The sequence below is a fragment of the Dromiciops gliroides genome, chromosome 6, assembly GCF_019393635.1.
Source record: "Dromiciops gliroides isolate mDroGli1 chromosome 6, mDroGli1.pri, whole genome shotgun sequence".
Classification (NCBI taxonomy): Eukaryota; Metazoa; Chordata; class Mammalia; order Microbiotheria; family Microbiotheriidae; genus Dromiciops; species Dromiciops gliroides.
Window position 1 is genome coordinate 222694415 of NC_057866.1, and position 11143 is coordinate 222705557.

The 11143-nt window shown below is 41.0% G+C and overlaps 1 pseudogene; it reads left to right on the forward strand.

Moving 5' to 3' along the window:
- Positions 1 to 8887: 8887 nt before the first annotated feature.
- LOC122730636 lies at positions 8888 to 9426 on the forward strand (annotated as a pseudogene).
- The last annotated feature ends 1717 nt before the right edge of the window (positions 9427 to 11143 follow it).

An 11143-nucleotide genomic window follows, 5' to 3' on the forward strand; every position in this document is an offset into this window, starting at 1 on the left:
TATATTGCTGCAACCCAGGAATGCACTGCCCAGGAATCTCCCCCTTCTCTTTCTAAAAGCTGAACTTGGGAATTCTAATTCATGGGGTTTCCAAAGAGGCAACCCTCATATTAATGCAAACCAGAAAATTTCTTCAAACTTTTCTATTACTGTCAAAGGCACCTACATGTTTCTAGTCACCTTGGTTCACAAACCCAGTGCCAACCTCACTCATTTCCTCACTGCCAATCACCCTGCATATCTAATATGTTGCCAAAACTTGCAATTTCTATTTTTATACCATTTTTGCATATGTCCCCTCCTCTCCATTCCTGCAGCCACCACCCTAGTTCATACCATCGCCTTTTGCCTGAATTATTGCAATAGCCTCCTCATTGGTTTCTATACCTCATCTCTCCCCTCACCAACCCATCTTCCACAAAGCTACCAAAATGGTTTTTCTAAAACATACATATGATCGTGGCAACACCCACACACTGCTCATTCAAACATACTCAGTAAACTCCAATTGTTTCCTATTACCTTTAGGACCAAATACTGTCATTTTAAATTGCTTCACGGGGCAGCTAGATGGCGCAGTGGATAAAGCACTGGCCTTGGATTCAGGAGGACTTAAGTTCAAATCCAGCCTCAAACACTTGATACTAGCTGTGTGACCTTGGGCAAGTCACTTAACCCTCACTGCCCTGCAAAAAAAAAAAAAAAAAAACTGCTTCACATCTGGCCCCTTCCTACCTTTCCCAGTCTTCTTGCATACTATTCCCTTCCATACATCCAGCAATACTATCCCACTTGCTTTTCCTCACACATAATACTCTGTTTGCAGTCTCCTTACCTTTGCATTGGCTTTCCCCCATGCCCTCTCTTTTCACCTCTGCCTCTTGGAATTCCTGGTTTTCTTTAAGATTCAGTTCAACCTGGGCAGCTAGGTGGCGCAGGGGATGGAGCACTGGCCCTGGATTCAGAAGAACCTGAGTTTGGGTCCGGCCTCTGATATTTGACACTTGCTAGCTGTGTGACCCTGGGCAAGTCAATTAACCCCAATTGCCTCACCAAAAAAAAAAAAAAGAGAGAGAGAGAGAGATTCAGTTCAACCTTCTACATGAAAGTCTTTTCTGATTCCCCCAGGTACTTTTTCTCTCCTTCCTAAGAGTAACCGGTATTGATTTACTATATATCCTATATATTCTTTTTTTTTTCTTTTTTTGTGGGGCAATGAGGGTTAATTGACTTGCCCAGGTTCACACAGCTAGCACGTGTCAAGTATCTGAGGCTGGATTTGAACTCAGGTCCTCCTGAATCCAGGGCCGGTGCTCTAACCACTGCACCACCTAGCTGCCCCCATACATTCTTTTTTTTGTTTGTTTTGGTTTTTGTGAGGCAATTGGGGTTAAGTGACTTGCCCAGGGTCACACAGCTAGTGTTAAGTGTCTGAGGTCATATTTGAACTCAGGTATTCCTGAATCCAGGGCTGGTGCTCTATCCACTGCGCCATCTAGCTTCCCCCCCCCCCCCCCCCATATATTCTTAAGAATGTAGAAGGTAGGGCAGCTAGATGGCGCAGTGGTAAAGCACCGGCCCTAGATTCAGGAGTACCTGAGTTCAAATCCAGCCTCAGACACTTGACACTTACTAGCTGTGTGACCCTGGGCAAGTCACTTAACCCTCATTGCCCTGAAAAAAAAAAAACAAAAAAATTATTTTCAAAAACAAAAAAACAAAAAATAGGCAGCTAGATGGCGCAGTGGATAGAGCACTGGCTCTGGAGTCAGGAATACCTGAGTTCAAATCCGGCCTCAGACACTTAACACTTACTAGCTGTGTGACCCTGGGCAAGTCACTTAACCCCAACTGCCTCGCTAAAAAACAAAACAAAACAAAACAAAACAAAAAAAAAAAAGAATGTAGAAGGTAAGTTCCTTGAGAACTGGTCTAACCATTCTAGAAAACAATTTGGAATTATACAAAGAAAGTCACTGAAATGTCTGTGTCCTTTGACTAGAACTTCAATTGCTACATATATGCCCCCAGGAAGTCAAAGACAGAAAAACAAAAGGACCCAAACATACCAAGATATTTGTAGCAACATTTTTTGTGGTAACAAAGAAACGGAAATTAAGACAATGTCCATTGACTGGGGAATCCTTAAAAAAGCTGTGATAACCAATATAATGGAATATGATGAATCTGACAACGCATGGTAAGATCTATATGAACCGATGCAAAGCAAAGAAAGCCAAACCAAGAAAACAATATGTGTAATGATGACAGCAATATGAATGGACAGAACAAAAATGAAATTCAAAATGAATGTTTGAAATAATGATAACTAAGCTTGCCCCCCCCCAAAAAAAGATATGAGAAGACAATTCCTTCCTTTCTTTGCAGAGGTGAGAGACTATGAGTATGTACCACCACGTATAAAGCTAGACCTTTTTTGGATGTATTTGTTAGTTTTGCTAAACTAGTCTTTTTTCCTCTTTTCAAAAAAATTCTTTGTCATAAGAAATGGTTGGGATGAGGGAGTGAGAAAGACAGATATAATGGGAAAAATAAATAATAATAAAGACTAAAGAATTGTAATATTGACAATAATACATTTAAATTATTAACATAAGATACCATTTTTTGGTAAGCACAGGAATATTGGGGGTTTGGGGAGGCGGCAGGGCAATGAGGGTTAAGTGACTTGTCCAGGGTCCCACAGCTAGTATCAAGTGTCTGAGGCCGGATTTGAACTCAGGTTCTCCTGAATCCAGGGCCGGTGCTTTATCCACTGTGCCACCTAGCTGCCCCAAGATATTATTTTTTAACAATTAAGAAAAATGGGGGCAGCTAGGTGGTGCAGTGGATAAAGCACCGGTCCTGGATTCAGGAGGACCTGAGTTCAAATCCGGCCTCAGACACTTGACCTTTACTAGCTGTGTGACCCTGGGCAAGTCACTTAACCCCAATTGCCTCACTAAAAAAAAAAAAATGTACAAGTAGAACCTTCTATTTCTACCAGGAACATATAAAATAGCTAGCACTCATATAGCACTTTATGAATATTTTCTCATTTGATCCTTTCAACAACCCTGGGAGAAAGGTGGTATGATTATGCCCATTTTACAGGTGTGGAAACTTAGGTAAACAGAGACTAAGTGATTTGCCCAGGGTCACACAAGTGTCTAAATTCTAGTTTTCCTCACTCTAGGTTCAACACTCTATCTACTTTGCCACCTAGTGGACTAAAATAAAAAAGAATAATTTATTCTTCGTTTCGTCTGTGGACTAATACATGTTTGCCTGGATTAGGCTGTTTAATGTAGATCACTAGCAAATCCAACCTCAGTTCCATTTGGCAGCCCTTCAAGTATTTTAAAAGAGTTACCATGTCCCCCTCTATCTTCGCTTACCCACTTCCTTCCACTGATTCTCTGGTGACAAGAGAATCCCCATCCTGGCCATCTCCCTCAGATTGTCTTTTTTTTCTCTGTCTGGACCCATAATTGGTTTAGGGAACCCCTGGCAAAGAAACTCCTTCTATCAGGACAGACCTGCACCTGTTCTGTGACTTTCAGTATTGGAGGGCTGCCCAGGGACCTCACAAGTTGCAATTTCCCATGGCCACACTAGGATATAAACCTAACAGTGGTATTGCTGCATCAAAGGGTATGCACAGTTCTATATCCCTTTGGGCATGGTTCCAAATTGCTCTCCAGAATGGCTGGATCTTTTCACAACTCCAGCAACAGTGGATTAGCATCCCAGCTTTCCCACATCCCCTCCAATATCCAAAATTTTCCATTTTTGTTATGTTTGCCACTCTGATAGGTGTGAGGTGATACCTCAGATTTGTTTTAATTTGCATTTCTCTGATCAAAAGTGATCTAGAGGGGGACAGCTAGGTGGCACAGTGGATAAAGCACCAGCCCTGGATTCAGGAGGACCTAAGTTCAAATCCGGCCTCAGACACTTGACACTTACAAGCTATGTGACCCTGGGCAAGTCACTTAACCTCAATTACCTCACCAAAAAAACAAACAAATAAACAACAACAAAAAGGAGGCCAATTAGCTAAGTTGATTGGAGCATGATGCTAACGGTCCAAGGTCATTGGTTCAATTTTTATGCAGTCCAGCTATTTCAAAAGAATTAATAGGGGGCAGGCAGCTAGGTGGTACAGTGGATAAAGCACCAGCCCTGGATTCAGGAGGACCTGAGTTCAAATCTAGTCTCAGACACTTGACATGTACTAGCTATGTGACCCTGTGCAAGTCACTTAACCCTCATTGCCCCACCCCAAAAAAAATTAGTGATCTAGAGCATGATTTTTCATGTGATTATAGATAGCTTTGATTTCTTTGTCTGAAAACTGCCTGTTCATATCCTTTGACCATTTATCATTTGGGCAATGACTTGTATTTTTATAAATTTGACTCAGTTCTCTATATATTTGAGAAATGAGGCTTTTATCAGAGATATTTGTTTCAAAAATTCTTTCCCAGTTTTCTGCTTCCCTTATAATCTTGGTTACATTTGTTTTGTTTGTGCAAAACCTTTTTAATTTTATATAATCAAAATTATCTGTTTTACATTTTGTTTTACTCTCTACATCCCCAAAAAGAAAAAAAAAGACCTATTTGTACAAAAATATTTGTAGCAGCTCTTTTTGTTGTGGCTAAGAATTGAAAATCTAAGGGATGTCCATCAAGTGGGCTGTGGCTAAACAAGCTGTGGTATATGATGGTGATGGAATATTGTTGTGCTATAAGAAATGACAAGCAGGATGATTTCAGAAAGGCCTGGAAAGACTTGCATGAACTGATGTACAGTGAAGTGAGCAGAACCAAGAACACTGTGCACAGAGACAGCAGTATTATTTGATGAAGAACTGTGTATGACTTAGCTATTCTCAATAATACAATGATCCAAGACAATCCCAAAGGACTATTGATGAAACATACTATCCACCTCCAAAGAAAGAACTAATATTGATGGAAAACAGACTGAAGCATGCTGTTTTTCACTTTCTTTTATTTTTTTTCTTTTATTCAAGTTTTCTTATACAAAATGAAAAATATGATAATCTTCTACATAATCCTACATGTATAGCCTATATCTGATTGCTTACCACCTCAGGGAGGAGGAGAGGAGGGAGGGATACAAATTGGAACACAAAACTATAACTTAAAATGTTTATTACTTTAAAAAAAAATGTTGAACAGAAAAGGACACTCAGAGTAAATGAAGAGGAAATGAAGTTTGGCAGGCAAAGGAAATAGAGGAATAGACTAAGGAATTTTAGGTTGGAGGGGCATTGAGGGTTATGGTGATTTGCCCAGGCTCACACAGCTAGTAAATGTCAAGTGTCTGAGGCTGGATTTGAACTCAGGTCCTCCTGAATCCAAGGTCAGTGCTTTATCCACTGCATCACCTAGCTGCCCCAGGTTAGCATTTAAGAATATAAAATACAAGGGTATGATGCTTTGTAATGTTTGGCTAGATTTTTTTTTCTTTGCTTCAGAAATCATATATTTTGACCAAGGCTATAATAATGGTAACTGCTAGGATTTATTTATTTATGTCGTACATTAGGGTTTGCAAACCCTACACATGCATTATTTCATTTAATTGTCCCTACAGCTTTTGATGTCTGTTCTGTGTAGCTTGAGCTTACCCTAAGGATAATATTAACCCAAATCCAAGACTTTGAGCTTGAAATAAAGTTAAGCAGGCACAGCCAAGGATGCTTAGAAATAATGAGAGAGGCCTATGTATACCACAAGATAACACTCTTGGAATTCACAGCCCATCTGACATCTGTGGTACTCTTTCCCAGAATGCACAATGAGTCTAAATGCACAATATTTTTCTTATCACACAAGGGAATCTGGTAATATAAATTATGTATATAGTTCATAAATTACTTTTACAAGGGAGGTAATAGGATTCACCAGAGAGAGACCTGGCTCTGAATTTAGAGAACCCAACTTCAATCCCACCTTACAATCTGTGGAACATTGGGCAAAGCCCTTGTCTCCCAGGACTTTAACCCCTAAAACATAAGAGTCTTGGACTCTTGGCATCAGAGGTCCCTTGAGGCTCAAGATGTAGCATCCTATGATTCTATGTGGCCCCTGTAATTTAATTAGCATGGCACACATTTGGAACATTTCTGTCTCATTGCATGTGAGATGGTTAGAGAATTAGACCAGATGACTTGGGTTCAAATCCTACTTCAGACACTTACTGTGTGGCAATGGACAAGTCACCTACCCTCTCAGGGCCTTAGTTTCCCCATGTGTAAGATGGAGAAAATACTTGCAGGATTTTTGTTAGGAAAGCCTTAAATCACTATCCAAATGGAAGGAGAAGGGGAGTTTATAACTCCTTCATTAACCATTTATTTGGTTTTTCTTTGTTTTATTGATCTTTTGTTTCTAAATCACCTTTATTTCCAGATATATCTCTTACCTCCACTCCATCCAGGAGAGTCATCCTCTCTAATAAAGATCAGAAGACAGAGGGAGGGGCAGCTAGGTGGCACAGTGGATAGAGCACCGACCCTGGAGTCAGGAGTACCTGGGTTCAAATCCAGCCTCAGACACTTAACACTTACTAGCTGTGTGACTCTGGGCAAGTCACTTAACCCCAATTGCCTCACTAAAAAAAAAAAAAAGAAGAAGAAGAAGACGACAGAGGGAGACAGAGGGTAGTATAATGATTGGAATGGCGCCACCTACTGGAGATTTACTATAGGAAAGCTCCACCATGAGGAGAATGCTTCAGAGGACAAGGCCATGCGGCTTTTCCTTGGCCTCAGGAAGTAACATTTGCACATAGGTACTGTCCACCAAGGCTACCAGCCAATCAACTTGAGGAGCCTCCCATTTTCTGGGAGGTGACAGGAAGGAGGAAGGAGGGCCTGCGCGGAGAGGTCTGTCTCTTTTGGGTTCCTGACTTGATGGTGATGGTGGCAGCAGAGGACTTCACAGGAAATTTGAGGAAAGATAGGAATGCCAGGCTGTTGGAATTCTGTTCTCAATCTTTCTCTTTCTATCTTTCAATAAACTCTTAAAAACCTAAACTCGTTTTATCAATGATTTTAGTCAGTTTCCCCCAAAACTGGGGGAACAGATTAGAAACCACATTTAGAATCTTAAATTACACAGTAGTTCAACAAATCTAATCAACCCATCAAAATTAAGTCTGGCAGTGTTGGACCTGAAGTGTGAATAACCTGAATTCAGATCCTGTCTCAGATTACTCTGTTTTGTTTTTTTGGGTTTTTGCAGGGCAACGAGGGTTAAGTGACTTGCCCAGGGTCACACAGCTTAAGTGTCTGAGGCCAGATTCAAATTCGGAAGACTCATGACCGAACACACAGCCCTCGATCCACTGCACCATCTTGCTGCTCTCCCTGTGTTGAGTTGAGCCCTGGGAAAGGTCTGGTGAATCAGTTTGGTTTTCCTAAAGCACCATATCACATAAAGTGACCATAGTACCCCATAAACTACTGCAGTTCCCCCTTGTTCCTAGAATAGGGACTAGGCCTGGGATTTCATAGATAGAGGGATCTACCAGATGAGGGAACTCCCTCTCCCAATCGGGCCTGCTCCTTCCCCCTAATCTATACTCTTAGACAGTTGCCATTTCCTCAGGTCCACAGGCCAGCATGGCCACTAGATGGCGAAGTGCATAAAGCATTGGACTTTGGAGTCAGGAAGACCAAGTTGGTATCCAGCCTCATAGGCTTTCTAGCTATGTGACCCCAGGCAAGCAACTTAACTCAGTCTTGCTCAGTTTCCCCACCCTCATATAATGAGAATTATAAATATACATATATATATATATGGGGGGAGGGCAGGTATTTATACACACACACACACACACACACACCCCGTCAGGAGGACCTGAGTTCAAATCTGGCCTCAGACACTTGACACTTAGTAGCTATGTGACCCTGGGCAAGTCATTTAACCCCCATTGCCCCACACACACACAAAAAATGGAAATAGGAGCAACCAACCCATACATAAAGATCCCTGTGGGGCCTCATGATGACTTACAATACTGCATTTTACATGTTTCTTTTTTTTTTAATCCATACATCAACACATTAAAATCAGATAGGAAGTGCACTGTCATCTGGTTCCAAATGCACTCAGGAGTGCAGTGGGTCACATGTGGAAAGAAGGCCACATGTTTGACACCCCTGCTCCCTCTTAGGGTCAAATATGAACTTTTCTGTTTGGAATTTAAAGTGATTTACTACCTGTCTCCAACTTGAGCTTTCTAACCATATTATACATTAGCCCCCTTCCTGCTCTCTACAGTACAGCCAAAGGGACTTAGTTTCTTGCTGTTCTTCATACACAAAACCCCATTTCCCTTCTTAGTTCCTTTACATAGACTGTGCTTCTCCTCCTCTTAAAATCCCATAGGCTTGTGCTTTCCTACAATGGTTTGCTTTTTCTTTTAAAATTGGTGAAAAAAAAAAAGAAATAAAAAGAAAAAAATTTTAAAAAGAAAACCAAAATTGATGATGTGAGGGGGGAATTGTTTTCAGTCATGTCTGACTTTTTGTGACCCCGTTTGAGGTTTTCTTGGCAATGATACTGGAGAGCTTTGTCATTTCCTTCTCCAGCTTATTTTACAGATGAGAAGTTGAGGCAAACAGGGTTAAGTGATTTTCTCAGGGTCACACAGCTAGTTAATATCAGAAACTAGATTTGAACTCATGAAGATGAGTCTTCCTGATTCCAAACCCAGTGCTCTATCTGTTCTCACCACTTAGGTGCCCAAGATGAAAATTAAGGAGGCATAGAAAGGGATAAGGATATTGTTGTTTAAAAAACTAACAGTACCTCTTCCCCTGAGCCGTCCTAGGTAATCATTTAAAATGGTGAGGTACTCTCTTGATCCAGAGAACCCCACAAAATCATGCAAGTCAAGGGGTTCAAATCTCTGGGTCCACTTTGAGAATACCCGTGAAACAACCCAAGCTATCAAAGGCATGCATATTCGAAAAGCTACCAAGTATTTGAAAGAAGTCACATTGAAGAAACAATGTGTTCCCTTCCGTAGATATAATGATGGAGTGCCCAGGCTAAGCAGTGGGGTTGGACACAGGGTCATTGGCCCCAAAAGAGTGCTGAGTTCTTGCTGAATATGCTTAAAAATGCAGGAAGTAACTGAACTGAAGGGTTTGGATGTGGATTCTCTTGTCCTGGAGCATATCCAGGTTAACAAGGCCCCCAAAATGAGACAGTGTACTTACAGGGCTCATGGTCAAATCAACCCATATATGAGTTCCCCTTGCCATACTGAGATAATACTGACTAAAAAGAAATTGTTCTTAAACCAGAAGAGGAGGTTGCTCAAAAGAAAAAGATATCCCAAAAGAAACTGAAGAAACAAAAGCTTATGACACAGGAGTAAATGTGGCATTAATATGCAAATAAAAGTGAAAAAATGTTTATCCTTACCAAAAACAAAACAAAACAAACCAACAAAAAACAGTATACTTAAAAGAAAATGCATGATTGAACATGCATTATTGTTTCAGGGAGGTGGGAGATAATGAAGGGAAAAAGAAAATGTGAGACTCAAATTTTTTTTTAAATGAATGTTAAAAACTGTCTTTACATGTAATTGGGGGGTAAATAAAATATTATTTTTAAAAAGAGGGCAGCTAGGTGGCGCAGTGGATAAAGCACTGGCCCTGGATTCAGGAATACCTGAGTTCAAATACGGACTCAGAGGCTTGGCACTTACTAGCTGTGTGACCCTGGGCAAGTCACTTAACCCCAATTGCCCCACCAAAAAAGAAAAAAGGAAAGGAAAAAAAAAGGAGAATGCACAAAAAAGAAGAGAAAAGGGGCAGCTAGGTGGCGCAGTGGATAGAGCACCAGCCCTGGAATCAGGAGTACCTGAGTTCAAATCCGGCCTCAGACACAACACACACTTACTAGCTGTGTGACCCTGGGCAAGTCACTTAACCCCAATTGCCTCACTAAAAAAAAAAAAGAAAAAAAAAGAAGAAGAGAAAGAAATTCAGAAAGAAACAGATAAGCAGAGCAATTTTGAAAGGTGTACTTTGAATTTAATAGATAGTTAAAAAAAACAATATTCAATATTTCATATAAAATCCATTTCTGTTCTTCTTTTATATGGAAATACTTCTATTTCTTTTTTAGTATTTAAGTACAAGAAATTTTAATGGCATTAAAAATTTTAAAGACTCCTTAGTCTCCAGTTTGCGTGCCTTGACAACCCCTTCCTAGTCTACCCATCCCAATTCTTTCAGTCATGCCTGTGTCAGAGGAAACCCGGATGAATTGGGGACAGTGCACCTGGTCATGCATGTGCCCTGAGTGGGGCCTCTAATCTTAATAACACATCCTACCTTCCAGCCCTTCCCCCAGCTTTTTCTGTCTCTCTCCCTTTTGGAATCCACAGGTCCCATAAAATTTTCCAGTTTGCTTTTCTGCCCCCCAGGAGCATAATCATCTGGTTTAGAGCAGGAAGGGGCCTTAATGATCACCTAGTCTAAAATCATTCCTTTCCAATGAGGAAACTGAGGCCTGGAGAAGTTAAATAACTTGCCCAAGGTCAAAGAGTCCCACAAAGGTATCTAAAGCCAGTATTCTTTCTAGCACACCCATTTTCCGCTGGGACCAGACAAAGGATAAGATCTACCATCTTTATCAATCTACATATCCTGCTCTAGTATTATCTCTCTCCCCCACCTCCCCACCCCCCAACATCATTAAAAGATTTAAAACCAAACGTTTACATTTTATCTCTTCTGCCCCTTCTGGAGTCTCACAGGAATCCACAGCAATTTGGTTGGGGGGGAAGGAGGGAGGAAGATTCTGTGCTCTGAGAGGTCAGTCCCCTGTAGATCTAAGTTCTACTGCTTCGAAAGATGTGTAAAATACTTCTGACCTTGGCCACACATTTGGTAAACTCATTTCGTTCATAGCAAGATCCATCCCGTAGGACCATGTGGACCAACTGGCCCCAAATATGTCAATGCTGATGGACAGATAACTCAAAGCCCATATGAGGAAGCACCATAGTTAGATAGAATGAGATGGGCTGGCCACAAATCCCACCTCTGATGATTTCTCCCTCAGATGACCTTGGGCAAGTC